Source organism: Pelobates fuscus, chromosome 9 (assembly GCF_036172605.1).
Source record: "Pelobates fuscus isolate aPelFus1 chromosome 9, aPelFus1.pri, whole genome shotgun sequence".
In the NCBI taxonomy this organism is placed as follows: Eukaryota; Metazoa; Chordata; class Amphibia; order Anura; family Pelobatidae; genus Pelobates; species Pelobates fuscus.
The window spans coordinates 32443951-32463662 of record NC_086325.1 but is presented as its reverse complement, the minus strand read 5'-3'; the positions used below and the strand labels follow the sequence as shown (position 1 = coordinate 32463662).

General features: G+C 38.3%; 1 protein-coding gene across 2 annotated transcripts in view; it reads right to left on the bottom strand.

Moving 5' to 3' along the window:
- DACH2 (dachshund family transcription factor 2) overlaps positions 1 to 19712 on the bottom strand; it is a 423481-nt gene that overhangs the window by 385971 nt on the left and 17798 nt on the right. The gene's annotated exons all lie outside the window — the stretch shown is intronic.

Genomic DNA, 19712 nt, shown 5'->3' with positions numbered 1-19712 from the left:
AATGATTGTGCTGTTCTGCGCTAGATGTCCATTGGGGAGGACTAAATATAATACCATAAATTCTTCCAATTATTTAAATATAGATTCCGCCTGTATTATTTTGTAATGCATATATAAGTAAATACTTTTTTTTTTTTTTTTTTTAGCATATATTCTGGCTTACTCATGTTTCGCTGGGGCGGCCATCTTTAACTCCTCTTTGATTGAAAATGTTATTTATCTGATATAATGCAAATAATCAAAGGTTATGTGTATAAATCATTCCAGACCTCATGAGTATGGTTTGGGCACCTCACAAACACACAATGAAAGGTTTCACCACTAAAATAGCACATGGCTTTTAGTTTGTTTAACCCCTTAAGGACACCTGACGGAAATATTCCGTCATGATTCCCTTTGATTCCAGAAGTTGTGTCCTTAATGGGTTAATGGTGCATCCAATCAAAAGGGATTAAAGATAACTGTCCCCATGGCGCAAGATAAGCCAAACTCACAAAATCTACCAAATTATAAACACCTTTTTAGTCAACCTCATTCCTGACCGAAACTCGCCTAATTCTTCCAGGTCCATTTTACTCCAAGCCATCTGGTCCGTTTTACCCAAAGCCACTTTGCAAAATTCCATTTAAATTGCTTTCCACCAGCCTCCACATTATCCTCTTGACCTTGCGCGAGGTTTACCCACCTCCGTGACACTGACCTAATCATTCCCTTAGCAGCCATTATTTTAATATATAATTAAGTTTCCCTTTCTTATTGCTAATTTGTGCTACCATGGCCAATCAGTAACATTCACAATAAGCACTGGACAAGGGTACTAGGTATAATATGTAAATTCATTAGTGATTTATTACTATTTTAGTGACCTCTATAAGCAAATTGTACAGCCTGCCCAGGAGTTGAACATTAACTCTGTCTCACTCTCTACTGGAGTGCTGCAAGAGAGTGCTACCCTGATAAGTATAGTGACACCTTAACCTCTGAGGATGACATACATGTGGGATTTTATGGGCACTTGGAAATTCACCTATAATCTATATTTCAGGGTCTGCACTAATTAGCATACAAGGGAAGTAGACAGCCTAGGCATCTCCCAACATTTAGAATGGATAAAGAGGAACACTCTAAATTTTAGGGGTGTGGCCAAAGGCGGGGCTATTCTGAGAAATGTTAGGTGACTTACTAATAACAATGTATACAACTCAAATGTAATTTATAAAAAGAATAATGCATCTTATTTACACAGACTGATTTCTGAACACATTAATTGTAATTTAAAGACACATTACTGGGAGTATCACTCCAGTGGATATCTCTTACATACTCAAATACACACAACACATGTAAGGCCCCTAGAAAAGACAGACATTAGGATAGAAAAGAGGGACAGAGGGATTTGGGCCAAAAATAGGGAACGTCCTGCCTAAGTTAGGACACTTGAAGATATGGACTAAGGCATGTCATTCAAATTGCATACAGCTGATGTAGATGTTGTGTGCAACTGCCATTAACCTCAGACCACTTAGAGTGATAGGGTTTTTTAGCTCAACAACAGATGTGTGGGCCCAATTTGTCCAACCCAGATAACCACTGACAGGAAACATGCGTGGCTATTACAATGTGCCTCATGTATGCATCCTATTTATCAAAATCTATTTGAAAGAGCCAGTAACTCCAGGTATTACCTGCCCTTTAGCTGGCTGTTTAAAATGGACGCGCTACCCTCTTGCTCATATACTATGTCGGAAAGCAAAAGCCACAGGCCAATGAGTGCTTCAGAAATTAACGCCTGTATCGTGGTGACAAAGAGCTAAGGAGCAATTATATAAATACCATTTGTCTCCTGACATGTTTATGAGAGAAAATACTTCTCCCACCCCTGTGTCTTACCTCACAAATTATCCCACTACCTCCAGCCTATAATTACATTGTAATTTCCCAGGATGTAAATAGCCATATTGAAGTCTCAGTGTAATCAAAGAGACTCTATGGCAACGAAAGAGAATGCTTTTTTTCCATGTACACTAGTTTATACATGTTGTTTTTAAACATTAGCACATTTTTTTTTATCAAGTGGATTAGTAATCCCCATCCCCAGAGCATCATAAAACGCATGATAGCCCCGTGCATTACTTTTTAGAAAATAGCTCCTTACACCTGGGTATAAAGGGTGAGATTAGATGGGATATTTATTGGGAATTAGTCAAATATTCACAAGGCCTGCTTAGATACCCCCATGTTCTTGTTTCCACTGCACCCATCCCCGTGCATGGGATGAGCCAACAGGAGGGATCCGCTTTGCGACTTCTCTAGTTTTACATGAGTTCCTGGGGACTCACAACACCCTTGTGTTAATTATTGAATTTCCAGATATGTCTATTTGTTGCACTCTTATAACATGAAAAGTAATTCCCTGCAGGGTGCCGAATTGCTAATCAGAAGGAAATGATTCATTTATGAAGGTGGAATCCAAATGGACTTCCAATTCTAGTCGATATTTTTCATTTTTCATATTACTTACTACAGGAGAGATCGCTAGACAGACAGTACGGCTTTATCTTCCAATGTCGGGACTAGTGTAAAATGCAGTGTGAATGCACGTGTTCTGTACTTGTGATGACATTTTGGGTCTTTTAAGTCCATATACAAGAACTTTAGCAGAGCTCAGCATATGGGTAGTCTCCATTTGCTGCTCTGATGGTCAGCTTGTTATTCTGGCGTGTTGGACACCTCCACATAGAATGACAGAAAAGGGCACAGTTTATAATACTAATTGACATGGAGCCAATAAGGAGGTGCTTAGTTCCAAGATAGAGATATTTACAATAATGTAGACATTGAAGTTTAGATTTTAGTCCTTGCAAACACATATTTGTTCTATATAGGGGATGAGCAATCCCAAAATTAAAAAATCCATATTGGAGTGTCAAAACCAGCCTACAAAGAATGATATTGTCTGTTTAATTACCTTCCTCTGCCAAAACCAGGAGGTCCTAATTCTCAGCTGGTGCAGTCGTATCACAGAACATGTATTGTAATACAAAATCACAGCCAATACCTCCAACCACCAGTTCTGGCAATTTTAAATGCCGGTAGGGTGTATTTACTACCTCATTCATTGTGAACAATAGACAATGGAAAGGCAAATATTTCCCAAAATAGCCAAGCTGGGAAAATAGCTGTAATGGACAGCTTTTCCACTTTTACAATTCTGGCCTACAATTTGCAATTCCCTTGTCAATTATCCATAATTGTCGGTTTAGTTTAGAAAACCCCAGGTGAATCGGGACTCTCAGCTTAGAAACAAGTCATTTAAGGCAGGCTACATCTGTGTATCTGTACATCGATACAAGGAACAGAGGTTATATTAGAAGTGCAATCTTTAGCTTCCGTGTTCTGTCTGTTGGCTTTTTCCCCTTCTTTGGATTCAAAACCAACCCCTATAGCACATCATTCCTAATTAGATGATTAGTGCTTTGAAGGGCAGGAGAGATGTGATTTGCATAATTTAATCATAAAAAGAAGTTAAAGATACGGATTTTGCTGTTCGTTTGTACAATTATCTTCACGGCCTGGGGGGGGCTGAGATATTAATGTGATTAAACAGTATTTCTGCATTAAACAGGCAACTGTGTGTCCTCTATTAAAGTGGGGCTAGAGGCAAATGAAAAATTAATTTCAGAAGACAATCAATTTTATTCTACATGACTGTAATAAATAACGGCCCATCTGCAGACAAATCATTCTGCCCTGGGTGGGTACACATGTCATGAAGCCTAAATGACATAAAACAAGCCTAGATTTGCCCTAAAAATAGAACCACTGCAACACACTTTATACCAGATGCTATTTTAGCCGTGAGTAACTTAATGGGATTTCCTAGAAGTTAGGTAAAAAAAAAAACTATATAGGGCAAAGCACAATCCTCTTTTTCTTTTTTTTCTCGTCCTGATCTAAAGTGAGTTGCCAGCTATAATTCAATCAATTTCTGGTGCTTTCATTAGCCACATGATGTAATAATGTCATGAACAGCAAATAAATTATATTGTAGCAGCCTTATTCCCTCGGATTCCAGGACACTCAGTAATAAAGTGACTAACGAGTCATAAAAACCCTACAATGTTTCATGTATTTATTGATATCGTTTTATAAACAGCATTTAACTTTGTTACCTAGTTGCCTGTTTCAAAGTAGTTGAATTTTTCATGGGGAAAAAAAAATACAAATTAAAAAAACAGAATTACATTTGTCAAACTGGTAAACGTTAAGACTGCCTAGGGAAATTGTACATTTCAAGGCAAAATAGCTGACTTCTACAAATTTATGTCTGTCTGTCTGTCTTTACTCCAAATTTTGTAGCTTGTAAATTAACAGCCACTTGACAGTGATTGACTGGGAGCCAAGATGGAGTCTCGCTCTCAATTCTAAGACAGAAGAAAATACAGTAATGCGGATTGCTACATCTATTTTTCATAACTCTTAATATATTTGTTAAAAAACGGAAAAAGATAAATTTTATTTAAAAATATATATTGGGGAGGGAAGGTTTCTTTTTAAATAAGGGTTATTTTTTAATGAGGGTAACAACAAACAGCATGATATAAGAATAAAGCGGTGTGATTTCCTATAGAGCAGGCTTCCCCAAACTCCGGCCCTCCAGATGTTGCTGAACTACAACTCCCATGATTCTATGAATGAAAAAGGCTGAGAATTATGGGAGTTGTAGTTCAGCAACATTTAGAGGGCAGGAGTTTGGGGAAGCCTGCTATAGAGTATCAAACGATCCCTCAGAGGTGGGGACCCTCTTTTTTAATTCTAATAGGACCCCTTTAAACAATAAACAATATTAAGGGGATTAGACACTAAACAGTGAGCTGACAATTTATTTGCAAAATGTAGACAAAAATTGTAATGTTGGTACAAAATTTTATTTATCTATTAGTGACGTTTTTCCGATTCATATGTTTTACTATGTACAACGCAGGAGTTTACTTACTAAACTCTGAATTAAAGCAAATTATAATCTGAATTGGCAACAACAAATGGGGAAATTTAATTTTATGATAACATTTTCGGGCGAAAAAAATACTTTAACAAAATGTATGTCATATATGTTTCAAACTTGAAATTTAGTTGGTAGTTTCTTAAAATTCATACTTAAGTGAATTGTCTCAGTGACATGAAGCATTTATTGTACTAGCAATAAAACTAAAACAAGGACGATCATTTTCTGCCGAGTGAACGATTCTGGAGTAACAATTGAAGACTTGTATATGTGATTTGTAAGATATAGCATGTCTATAACTGCAGCGTGTATAGTATGACAATGAAAAAAGCACACATTGTCCCATTATTCTTTGATTTTTTTATGGTATATTAAAAGGTGCACAATATTCTGGTTCTGGTAAGCCCCACAAAAACAATGGCGTAATATTCTGGTCTAATGCAAGCCCACATCCCATCCTGTGTATGATTTTCACATTTCTCATCTCATAAAACAAACAGCAAGCAGATGAATGACATAACAGTTACATTGTATTTAAAGGGACAGTACAATCAAGCTGTCCCATTGAGCAACATGTCTGGAAGCAGAGGACCAGAGACCATTCAGCTATCCGTAGCAAATACGGTTCATTTCCTTTTAAGGCCCAGAGGTTAGGCAAATTTATTGCATGGTATGGACCACAGGTCCTTAAAGGTTAATGGCCAGAGAAGCTGTCACTACCCTTTGTGGGGGCAGACGTGGCCATAATGGGCTTTGCCAGTGACGCGAGAGTTGAACATTTAAAAATGAATTTAAACCCCCTGTTGAGAGTTTCAAAATACCTTTATCAACAACCTCTAGGCTAAAATAATCAAGCTGTGAAAAAACTTTTCCAACTCTATTATTTTGGTCTAAGGTTTGTGATTCCGTTTGCAGTCTTATCACAGCGCCCTCTGCAGGATGGCACCAGCTTTCAAAGCTAACTTTATATTTCAGCATCTTTGTCTAAAACCGTGTTTAACCCTGAAAATGCCAGACAGGATTTCAAGACATTACACTGAAATGCATTTTATTCTGCTCTGGTGTGCAAATGTTAGCTGTAAAGAGGAGCATGAAATGGCAATGGCATTTGATTTTTATTTACAATAAATATTTTATCAAGGGATGACAAGGGTTACAGACTATAGGAGCCTTTCTATAGAAAGCACACAGGGTTTTGTTTATGAAGCAGAGAGTTATACTGAATTGGAAAAGAGAATTTCAAAACTCAGGGTCAGATTTTGCTTAAAGTTAGCAATTCAGTTTTCAATTCAGTACAATACCGTGTCTAGTGAATCTGCCCCAAACCAGGTATATCTCATCTGTGATACACTATTACTAATCTACAGACATCAGTGCAGGAAGGGGCACTGTGATTAATACGCTATAAACGTAGGCCGGCCAGTGGTTAATGTTATTATAGCGTGCATGATAAGCACAAATTCTATACTTATTTTAAATTATGTAAAAATAATCACTTCTGAATTTAGCATTTACCGCAAAGTAATTATATAGCCTTTGGCTAACTCTGATTTAGGAGTAAGAATGCCCTTCGTGGATCACAGCTCCCTCGAATCCCATTATAAGATACCTATTAACAAATCTCCTCTTGTAAGACAAGATGTTCCTTTTAGAATTACATTCTTTTCGGGATCCCGGCCTCCGCTAAGTCACTTGCAGACCAAATCACTTGATAGGTAAATGAAAGGAGAGCAGGTCGTATAGCAATGTAGAATATGTTTATATATATATATTACACAATACAGAAATGTTGATATCTGAAAAGTGACCACATTTTCATACGTTATATTGAAAATTTTAAAAATCATAATTAAAATATAGATTTCCAACTTTGGAATAAGCTCGGCCATTTGGGAAGTTTTCCTCCTGCTCCATGGAGAGTGAATGAACCTCTCTCATAAACCCTTGCCCATATATGAACATACAGTTGGACAGAGACAGTATATAAGTAAATATATATATTCTGCCACCAACTTCACTATAAACAGTTTGATTGTTTTTTTAAATAAGATTTAGCAATTTGGTTTTCAACCCACTAAAATGTGGAATTTAGTTAACAAACCCCTTTTAATCACAGAGGCGTACACAATACATTACCATACTTCCCAAGTGTCCTGATTTAGGAGGGACAGTCCCTATTTTGGGTCCAAGTCCCTCTTTCTAGCCTAATATCCCTCTTTTCTAGGAGCTCTATATTGTTGTTGTGTATAATAGAGCTCCATAGCAATAATACTTACCCTAATGTTTCTAAACTACAATAAATGTTTTTAGAAATCAATCCATGTAAATAAGATACATTGTTCTTTTTATAAATTACATTTAAATGCATAAATTGTTATTAGTAAGTCACCTACAATTTGGCAGGTCCACGCCCCTAAAATTAAAGTGTCTCTCTTTGTCCATATGGAATGTTGGGTGGCATGCACTACACACCCCTCTGGTATTTAGACAGCTAACATTTAAATTGTTAATAAGACATGTGTACATTTTAGCGCAAGAAAATTGTGCATTTCAGCAGGTATGCTATGGGATCAATTGAGCAAATTAAAAAAGTTGCCATAAAAACATGATTTCCAAATACTTATCGTTGCCTTTTTAAACAATGTAATAGCTAAAAGTTATTTATTAATTCACGAATGGAGCGGTCACTACATACCGTATTTACTCGAGTATAAGACGAGTTTTTCAGCACATTTTTTGTGCTGAAAAACCCCCACTCGTCTTATACTCGAGTCAGTTGTCTGTATTATGGCAATTTACATTGCCATAATACAGACATGGACCGGGGGCTGTCAGGAAGCTGTAACTTACCTTCACAGCAGCTCCTGTCAGCTCCCTTCTCTCTTCTCCGGTGCGTGCAGCTCCCAGGTCAGCTCCCTCTGCAACTCTCGCGAGAGCCGCGGGGTCAGAGCGTTGCCACGGGTTACCGTGGCAACGCTCCGCGCGGCCGCGAGAGTTGCAGAGGGAGCTGACCTGGGAGCTGCACGCACCGGAGAAGAGAGAAGGGAGCTGACAGGAGCTGCTGTGAAGGTAAGTTACAGCTTCCTGACAGCCCCCTCCTACAGCCCATCCACTGGACCACCAGGGAGTGAGAGCCCCCCTCCCTGGCCAGCTAACAAGCAGGGAGGGGGGACGAAAACATTTAAATATTAATAATAAAACAAATAATAAGGAAAAAATAATTAAAATAATAACATAAAAATAATAATACAAATAATAATAAAATAAAAAAATAGTTACCTAAAAAAAATAACATTAAAAAAAATATTAAAATAATAATTAAATAATAATTAATAAAATGCCCACCCCCCACCAATGCTCTGCACACACACTGCACTCATACACACACTGCACTCATATACACACACTGCACTCATACATACACACTGCACTCATATACACACACTGCACTCATATACACACACTGCACTGCATTCATTATACACACACTGCATACACACTGCACTCATACACACACACTGCACTCATACACACACTGCATACACACTGCACTCATACACACACTGCACTGCATTCATTATATACACACTGCATTCATACACACACACTGCATTCACACACACACACACACTGCATTCATACACACACACACACACACTGCACTCATACACACACACACTGCACTCATACATACACACTGCACTCATACACACACACTGCACTCATACACACACACACTGCACTCCATTCATTATATACACACTGCACTCATACACACTGCACTCATACACACACTGCATACACACACTGCATTCATATACACACTGCATTAATTATATACACACACTGTAAATAAATATTCAGTTAATATAATTTTTTTAGGATCTAATTTTATTTAGAAATGTACCAGTAGCTGCTGCATTTCCCACCCTAGTCTTATACTCGAGTCAATACGTTTTCCCAGTTTTTTGGGGTAAAATTAGGGGCCTCGGCTTATATTCGGGTCGGCTTATACTCGAGTATATACGGTAAATATTTTTCACAATTTCACCATAACAATAAAACATTTTCACCATATCATCATAACAATAGATAATGTTCACCATATCAACATAATAAATATGTATCAAAATATCACCATAACAATGAATATTTATCGTATCATTGAATCAATAGGTATTTTTTTCTACTGAAATCAGTTTGAATAACAGATTGGCGGTATTTGGAAAAACAAAAATAATCTTCACTAGTTAAGACACACAAGTGATTATTCACTGACACGATTCGCTATATGACCAACGAAAAGTGGTAACAATGGGGACTACTTAATAAATTCAACAAGTGTGTTGTGGTATGTTGACATAATCTATATCAAAACACCCACGTTGTAAAAAAAAATCTTGAAATTAACTGAGAAAAATTTGACGACTCCAAAACATAGTCAAAATATTGCAAGACATTTGTAAACTGACTGTTTAGCGAATAGTTCCATTAATTGGGAAAAAAATTGAAATTTACTTACAGCAAGCTTCATAATACATACCTCCAGAGCAAAACAAGCGTGAGTAATTGTTAGTCTCAAAACACCTGAACTCTTGTGCCCCTCCCCTATGTGATTGGTTGAGGATGCTGAGATTTCCAGTGCATCAATATCTGGATATATACCAAGCGTTGAAAACGTCAGAAAATGTTTCCAAACCTCGTTGAAACCCCATCTATTCCAAGGGCAAGCCACAACTTGTTTGTTGTTCAGCAAAGAGAATATTATGCATAACCTCTATTATGTTAATTTATCGCGTTTAACCTTTTCAGAGAATTCTGTCATTATTTCATTGGCAGATTGGTCAGCTGCGCTCTGCGTGACAATGCAAGCTCGTTGTGCGATAAATTGAGGTTAATACAGAAAAGATATTTATATACACACACAGACAATTACATTTGGAACAGGGCATGCAGCTGCTGAAGAACAAAACACTAAAACACTGCGTTTTAATTATTATTATTTCCGTTTGTTTTTTTTAACATTCTTTTCACCTAAACCAACTGCAGCATTTTCGAAACGTATTTGTATACATATATTGGACTGTGATAAAAGTGGATTTTTAAAAAAAATACTTTTTCATGCTTTAGTTTTGCTTTGCAAATTGATGGTAAAGGAATTTTAGCCAATGAACGCCAACTCACACTGCAGAGAAACAAACCCAGAGTTTCAGTCTAACTCTCTGCATTTGTGCAGAAAGACTTAGATTTTCTGAAAGTGTTTATCATTCCCTCATCCCGATGAAATCGTCAAAGTTAGAAGAAATACCTAAACTGTTGCCTACAAAATGCACTAATCTCTTCAGAACTTCCATTTTTAGTGTGACATCATCACATGATGATCCTCTGGGAGTACATGTGCATTCCTTACACAGACATTGCATAAAACCCAAGAGATAGTTTATTTTTTAATGGCAGCCCCCCTCTATTCTCCCATGTTCTATAAAGGTTTTTGTAGCTCAAACTTCTTTGTTGGAATTTGGCAGGTGCGGTGGCAGTTAAAAAGGATGTTGGGGTTCTAATTAGATTACAGGGACCTTTGAGTGATAGCTAAGTATACCATATTTGTTAACATAAATAGTTTTGTGGTGAATGGGTTAAGGCAGCGGTTCCCAAATTCACACAGGGGTGCCGTGGAAGATTCATATCACTGGGGAAACATTACTGCTCAACAGGGACCCGGTCGAGTGTGAGTGTATGTGTATGGGTGTTTGTATGTGTGTGAGTATGAGTATGTGTGTGAGGGTGTGTATGTGTATGGGTGCATGTATGAGTTTGAGTGTGTGTGATTATGAGTGTTTGTATGTGTGTGAGTATGAGTGTGTGTATGTATGTGTATGAGTGTGTGTGTCAGGGTGTGCATCTGTGTGTGTGTATATATGTCAGTGTGCTTCTGTGTCTGTGTGTGCGCGCACACATGTGCATGGGTGTATATGTCGGTGTGTATCTATGTGTGTGTATGTGTCGTTGTCTATATGAATTTGTTTGTATGTGTTGGTGTATTTATATGCATCTGTGTGTTAATGTGCATGAATATCTGTGTCAGTATGTATGTATGGGGTAGTGTATGTGCATACATCCAAGCAGTTAAACACCAGCACAATACACAAGCACACTCCTGCAATCTAACGCAAATATTACATACAAACACACCCCTGCATTTAAAATAAATAAATATTCAAACACACCCCTTCACTCAAACACAAATACTTCACACAAATGTACATCCGCATTTAAAAGTGAACATTACATTCAGACACACACCTGCAATCAAACGCAAACATCACATACAAACGCACCTCTGTATTAAAACACAATAAATGTATACAAGCACCCCTTCAAACACCAACACTGTACATTACACTATAGCGCCAGTAAATGCAGCAGCGCTGTACAGATATACAGCCTAGAAATTCTGACTTGGGGTGCCTTGGAAAAATACTGAAATATTAAAGGATCACTATAGGGTCAGGAACACAAACATGTATTCCTGACCCTATGGTGAAAACGCACCATTTAGGTGGTTTGCCCACCCTTAATCACCTCAGAATGGGTTAAAACTCACCTTATTTTCAGCTCTCCACAGGTCTGCCGGCGTGGCACCGCCCCCTTGGTGACTTCATCAAAATTGCCGATTTTTAGTCAATCCAATGCAGGGCATAGTGGATTTAATACATTTTTGTGTTCTTAACAATAAAGTGTTCCTTTAAGGTCAAACTAGCCAAACAAAGATTGTGTTAAAAAGTATCCACCCTTCTCACTATAGAGACTAAAATTTGGTATAGTTAAAAAGAATATACTTTAATGGGATCCAAAATTGCAAATACTAAGGGTACACATTGATCTTACATATTGTGCTTAACTCCATTAGGTCACCCATCCGGCTTGTTGGTCTCATATTTGGAATTTGGTTTTCAATCCACAGCTTGTTATTGTTCAGTGAATACACCCTCTATGTGTTTATTTGTTTTTGCAACTGAATTAAAATAAAATTCTGAGAACGGTTAAGACAAATGCTCGGCAAACATTCGCTTGGCATCTATCCAGGGCATTCTAGACATGGCATTATAATTTGCTTTAGGATGGGATGATGGCCATGCAACAGAATAACTCAAAATATCAAGTAAATATTTGGGGGCAAGAAATGAGTACATTGCAGAATTAAAATTCATGCCACCAATGCATGGAGTGCAGTGGGCATCTCTCATTGGTCATCAATTTACTTATCAACCATGCATTTTGTTAAAATGTCAGTCCAATAGTAAATAAAGCTTGTTTATTGATTTCACTCTGAAATCTAAAACTTTAAATTGTATAGATACCAAACCAAACACATTCTCCTGTGAATATTTTACCGTTTCTCTTTTCCTTATACATCAAAGATGCTCAGCTTTAACATGGACTGTTCAATCTAGTAAAAGTTCGGAGAGTGAGGTTGGAGATCAATAATGGAGCTTATGGAGAATTATAATAATGATAATAATAATAATAATAACAAAGTATTTAACCAGGAAAGGTACATTTAGACTACTCTTGTTTCCAAGTACGTATAGGAAATGTCCAAATTATGGAGGGGCCCAAGAGATCCCTTCTTTAGATGATGATAAATCTCTTTCCTCTTTTTATTATTAAAATATTATTGTTTCCCCCCTCCAACCCTCGCACCCTTCATATTTCAGTACTGCACATTTTTATAACAGCAAAAATTATATATCCAGTTTAAGGTATTAAGTGTATGTTTAGAACCCAGTTTGCAACCATTATCACTACTAATCTAATTTACAACAGTCTAGAACCATATACCCTGTACATTACTATAAATATACATGCCGTATTCAATAATTATGTAGCGATAAAAAATTTGATCTGTATCCTCACGGGCTGCTTGTCCAAAATACAAACATACTACTGGGTCCATTATTTGTCGATATCTCTACATAAAGAAAATGTGTCTGGTCCTAATTCATCAGCACTACTTTCGTCCTTGGGAATGAAATTAAATATGTTTACTGCTTGGCTGCATAAAAATCACTATTGCACCATGTGTTTCATATCTCCCAGGTTAAAGGGCAAATGCAGAGCTTACTTTTTCCCTTACTCAGCATTACTGATTGCTATGGTACCTGGAACATATGTAGGTAACAAGAACTTTACCATGTCCCAGAATTCTGTAACATCCGATGTTTCTCTATGAGTAAGAAATCACTGCTGTCAAATGCCAAAATGCCTCTGTCTCTATTTTCTAACCTAATGTCCCTCTTTTCTAGATGCTCCATATTGTTGTGTGTATTTGAGTATATAAGAGATATCCACAGGAGTGATACTCCCAGTAATGTGTCTTTAAACTACAGTAAATGTGTTTCGAAATCAGTCTGTGTAAATACGATACATTGTTCTTGTGATAATTTACATGTTAGTTGTATAAATAGTTATTAATAAGTCACCTGAAACCTTTCAGAATAGCCTAGCCCCCCTCACCCCCCTACTCATACCACTAAAATTAATTTGTCTCTCTTTGTCCATTTGTTGGAAGGCATTGTGCTGGGAACCTGTATCACATCTAAAAAAAATGGATTATTTTATTTACACTCAGGGACAACTCATAAACACATAATTAAACTGGGTGGTCTACATCACTTTGCGTATATTAGGCTCCCCATCAGAGCATGCGATTTAATTACATGTTCTGTAGAGACATTTGTAATGAGTACAGCATCACATGGTGTAAAAATATGGACCTTCTGAGTCTTAAAGGTGGAGCTCCCATAAGTGAGAACATTTAGTCGTCCAATCCTGGTCTCAGGGGGCCGAAGTTAAAACAGGTCTTTGGGGCAATATGTAACACTAACTGGTTAATTACATGTTAATGAAAAAAAAATCCTAAAGGTCTGGTTAGTATAAGGCCCTGGAGAAAAGCATTATACATCCCTGGTGGTGTGATACATATTTTAATTAGCTTAACTCTCTATAAAGAGAATCATGCAGGAATATTCGCACAGGGGCAAAAAAAAAAAAAAAAAAGAATTAACATTGGTTTTTTTTTCTGATCTTTTGGAACTGCTTAACATATACCATAACATTTCAATTCTGCTTATAGTGCTCCTGTTAATCCAATACAACTTTTATACAGGGCCATAAACAGAGGAATGGAAAAACAGCACAGATGTTCACCTCTAATGCAATTTCCATTCAATTTCCTAAGTGCGGTCCCTGTGTGCAAACTAGCTTAACGTTATGTTTAGCTTGCAAATTCTTTTAATAAATAATGAATGCAATAAAACGCAGAGATCAATGGCGAGCTGAGAAAAATCATAAAAAAGGAGCCCTTGTGTTGAGCCTGCTGCCGATTTCAAACTTTAATCCAGAGACAGATCAATATGCCGTTTTCTTTCTCAGCCTGTCACACATAAGGCAGATAACCTAAATGTAGCCTTTGAGCTGATATCTGATATGAGTCACCTGAAACATGATAGGATTGAGAGAAGCAGGGCTGAGAGCTTAGCACACTTGCCGGATTAACCGTTTGTGCCATTGTACCAGTTGGTGGCTTAAATCTGCTGTTGAGACTCAATATGCAAAGTGCTCAAGCCCGTTTATGGGTGTTCAAAGCAAAGCTGTGCCCAGTTGGCATCTTTTCAAAATATACCCAGGTTACAACAGCCGTAGGGATGAGCATGAGAAAGGGTTATGCAACGGGCATAATTATTGCTTACAGGTACATGGAGAAACTAAGACCAACGATAATGTTCGTTTGCGGATTCTAGTACTAATGCTTCAACCTGCTTCAATTAAATCTCTGCTATCTAAACTGACCGGGCTTGAAAATTGCCCCTTTAATAGATGCAACTGCACATTCACATGTATTGTCCCAGTTCATTTAGCAAATGCTACAACTGCAGTGCCCGTTCAAACCTCAGGGCTATATGTTAGTTTCCCAGCACAGTCAAATGGACCTTTTACCCCTTAAGGACCAAACTTCTGGAATAAAAGGGAATCATGACATGTCACACATGTCATGTGTCCTTAAGGGGTTAAAGGGAAACTCCAGTGACCAAAACAACTTCATCTAAATGAAGTTGCAAAAAGTAAATTTCTTTACAAGCCAGTTTGGTGAATGGGGACTCACACTCTCAAACAATCAGCGGCGCTCCTGCCCGGCGGCACTTAGCGCTTTCTGAATCTCAAAAGTCAGAAGCAGGAAGCTGCTAAGAGAGGAGTGGAGACCAACGCTGAAGGCAACTTAGGGGTTAAACCATTCTCAAACAGTTTAACCCATTGAGGTAAGAGTGCCTCCAGGGATCTCCTGGCACCAAAAAAACAACATTTAGATTAAGTTGTTTTGGTGCCTTGAGTGTTCCTGTAGCTGTTCCAAAGTTTACAAAATGAGTACAATAAAGTTTGTTAATATTAACAAGTATCACTCAGTTGCCAGTTAAGCCAAGTGTGTATGGTTTGCTCTATAAGTTGTTAGTATTACTATGCTGTGGAATACAAATGTCCAGCTGACTGAGTGTCATGGGATCTGCAGTATGCAGTAAATTTAATACTCAGGACTTTTCTAACTAGGTGTAAAATACAGCAACAAATAAATTGTCATGTTTCTCTATTTCCAGCTCCCCAGGGCTCCCCTGGAACATGTGATGGTCTATTAGATTCAAGCAAACAGGAGTCACACAAAATTGGCCTTACTGCTACACCCAGTAACAATAAACATCCCAATTCTTTGAGCGCGTGTAATTAGTATTATCCCAAAGCCTGTGCTCTGGAGCACTTTTCATGGTAAATATGACACAGCTTACAGCAGGGCTGGTCTTCAACCTGTTTCTAGTGTTGTAGCATTGTAGACATGCCGTTATTCCAGGATAATCGAACACTGCCACAGAAAGAGTTAACATCTATATAAAACGGAAGCTGAAATCACAAAGTGTAAAAATGCATTCAAGAAGCTTACTAACAATCTATTGGCCTGACACAGAGCAGCGGTTTAGGTGATTAAGGTACATTTCCTTACACAAACAAGTATTTTTTGTTTTTGTTCACGCAAGTAACAAGTAACAAGATTTCTTGTGCTTTCCTGAACTTTACATTTGTCACTGTGCATAGGTTTAAGGTAACATAAAACAGTACCATACCACACAAAATTGGAATATCCCTTAAAGCAAATTACTGTTGGGAGCGGTAAGAGGAAGCGGGCCATTGACACCCTTTGGGCATCAGCCTCCACTGGTGTGTCATCATTCCCTTTTGGCTAAGAGAAAGACACTGATCTAAAGTGTAGGAGTGTCCCTTTAATCCACAGGAATCGCTTGATCTTCACTGAAATCAAGGAATTAAAGGGACACTATAGTCACCCAGACCACTTCAGCTCAATGAAGTGGTCTGGGTGCCAGGTCCCTCTAGTATTAACCCTTCAGATGTAAACATAGCAGTTTCAGAGAAACTGCTATGTTTACATTGCAGGGTTAATCCAGCCCCTAGTGGCTGTCTCCCTGACAGCCGCTAGAGGCGCTTACCCGATGCTTAATGCAAAAATCGCATTGGGCACGCAATGTCCATAGGAAAGCATTGAGAAATGCTTTCCTATGGGTGTTTTTAATGCGCGCACGTGCGCCGCTCTGGCCGCGCATGCGCATTTGGCTCCAATCAAAGCTGACATCGGAGAGGGAGGAGAGGTCACCAGCACCGAGGGAGCCCGGCGCTGGATAAAGGTAAGTGGCTGAAGGGGACTTATTGGTTATATAGTGCCACGAGTTTGTTTTCCTGACACTATAGTGGTCCTTTAATGATGGAAGATCCATTCATAAATGTTGCTTCCGATATTTGCATCACGTAGTGACTACCACGCAAATCCATATTTAAATCAATGAATCAATTTAAAACTGGATTAATCTGATACACTAGCTGGTGTAGCTAACATATAAATCTAAATTCATCAGATTTTGATTTTAAAGGACCACTCTAGGCACCCAGACGACTTCAGCTTAATGAAGTGGTCTGGGTGCCAGGTACCTCTAGGATTAACCCTTTTTTTTTATAAACATAGCAGTTTCAGAGAAACTGCTATGTTTATAATGAGGGTTAATCCAGCCTCCAAATCCTCTAGTGGCTGTCTCATTGACAGCCGCTAGAGGCGCTTGCGTGCTTCTCACTGTGAAAATCACAGTGAGAGCACGCAAGCGTCCATAGGAAAGCATTGTAAATGCTTTCCTATGCGACTGGCTGAATGCGAGCGCGGCTCCTGCCACGCATGCGCATTCAGCCGATGACGTCGCGATCAAGATGGAGAGGAGGAGGAAAGCTCCCCGCCCGGCGCTGGAAAAAGAGGTAAGTTTAACCCCTTCCTCTCTCCAGAGCCCGGCGGGAGGGGGTCCCTGAGGATGGGGGCACCCTCAGGGTACTCTAGTGCCAGGAAAACGAGTATGTTTTCCTGGCACTAGAGTGGTCCTTTAAGTAATACACCCCTATCTGTGTTCTATACTAGATAGACAGTAAATAGTCATATACGGTAATTCTAAATAACTACTACACAAGCCAAGGCCACACTCCAGGTCATCGTACATGTTGTGACATAGCCAACTGTCTGGCTACACTTCCTTCAGCCAAGCCCGTGAGATACATTCATAAAACAACTTAGAAAGCTCTGCCCTGAATCGGGAAGTGGAAGTAAGAAAAATAAATCTCACCTAAATTCTGAAAATGAATACATTGTGATCATTCAGCTGGTAAATGTGGATGGGAGCAGCTGGTGGTGTCGCTGGCTATTCTAGACATAAATTAGTATTCTTTTTATGCATTGCTCCTAGTTTTAGATTTGATTTATTCATTTGTAATTTTTGATCAACAAATAACAGACAAAAGCAATTGTTTCCATCCATTTCATTAAAAAAAATAAAAATAAACCTATCTTAACAAAATGCCCAATGACATGAGAATAATACGCATATGTAACATAATAAAATACACAGGGCATTTAATGCAAGAATGCCTATAAACAAAAGCTAAAGTGCAGCAATAAAAGCTACATAATAAATGGTACTGACCTTGAGTGCACACGTGTGTGTATATTTGTGTGTGTGTATGTTTGTGTGTGTTTTTGCATGTCTGTGCGAGAAGACAGAATCATTTTCCTAAAATAATAATCAAATCTACCAGTTAACAATCACTCACAATATCTGCATTTATATTAAATCGAAATGTCACTGTAGTAATAGCATCACCTACTGTTTAATTTGTATTTTCTTCTCGTTTATAATGTGTTTTAAATATGTAACTTTTATGTTTCCTTCCCGACATAACAGACAGGGAGATAAATCTTAATTATGATTAATGCATAATAAAATATGTGAATATATATTTACTCATGTAATAAAAGAAATAAAGAAATATGTTCACATATAAAGGTATGAAAACAATGGTTGGTACTCCATAAATATTAACATCACTAATAAGAAGCTTGTGGGTGTCAGTGATTTTGTGCATGTGTGCATGTGTGTGTGTGTGTGTGTGTCTGTGAAGTTTGCTGTAGGGAGCTTGTGTGTGTGAGCTTGTGTGTATGTGTGTCAGTGATCTTGTCTGTAGTGAGTTTGTGTGTGTATGTGTGTCAGTGATCTTGTCTGTAGTGAGTTTGTGTATGTGTATGTGTGTCAGTGATCTTGTCTGTAGTGAGTTTGTGTGTGTATGTGTGTCAGTGATCTTGTCTGTAGTGAGCTTGTGTGTGTGTGTGTGTGTGTGTGTGTGTGTGTGTGTGTGTGTCAATGATCATATGAGTGTCAGTGAGCTTGTCTGTAGTGAGCTTGTGGGTGTCAGTGAGCTTGTCTGTAGTGAGCTTGTGAGTGTCAGTGATCTTATGTGTGTGTGTTTCAGTAAGATTGTCTGTGGTGAGCCTGTATGTGTCAATGAGCTTGTTTGTAGGGAGATTGTAGTCTGTCATGCCAGGTTCACTTTAAAGTAAAACTATCAAGGCACTAAATATGATTTATCATAGTGATAGATGTAATATTTTTGTGCTTTGGGGGCTGTTATATTGTTACTTACCTGCAGTCCCTCACACATGACAATCCATGGGTGATACCATGCTGTAACATCCACCCTCCAGGCCACCACCTGTCTGTTGTTATTGTATATATGTCTGTAGTGAGCTTGTGTAGTGAGCGTGTCTGTAGTGAGATTGTGTGTGTTTGGATGAGTGAGCTTGTCTGTTGTGAGCTTAAGTGTGTTTGTGTGAGTGAGCTTGTCTGTAGTGAGCGTGTGTGGTGGTGTCTGCGCGCTTGTCTGTAGTGAGCTTGTGTGTATTTGGATTAGTGAGCTTGTGTGCATCAGTGAGCTTGTGTGTTTGTGTCAGTAGTGGGCTTGTATGTGTTTTTGAATTAGTTTGTCTGTCGTAGGCTTGTGTATATCAGATAGTTTGTGTCAATGAGCTTGTCTGTAGTGAGCTTGTGTGTGTGTGTTTGTATGTAGTGAACTTGTGTGTGTTGGTGTGACAGAGCTAATCTGTAGTGAGCTTGTGTGTGTGTCATTAAGTTTGCCTCTAGTAAGATTGTGTGTGTTGGTGAGCTTGTCTGTATTGAGCTTGTATGTATCTACCTATGGGTTTGTCTATATTAAGCTTGTGTGTGTCAGTGGGCTTGTCTGTTTGAGCTTGTGTGTGTAAGTGAGCTTGTCTATAGTG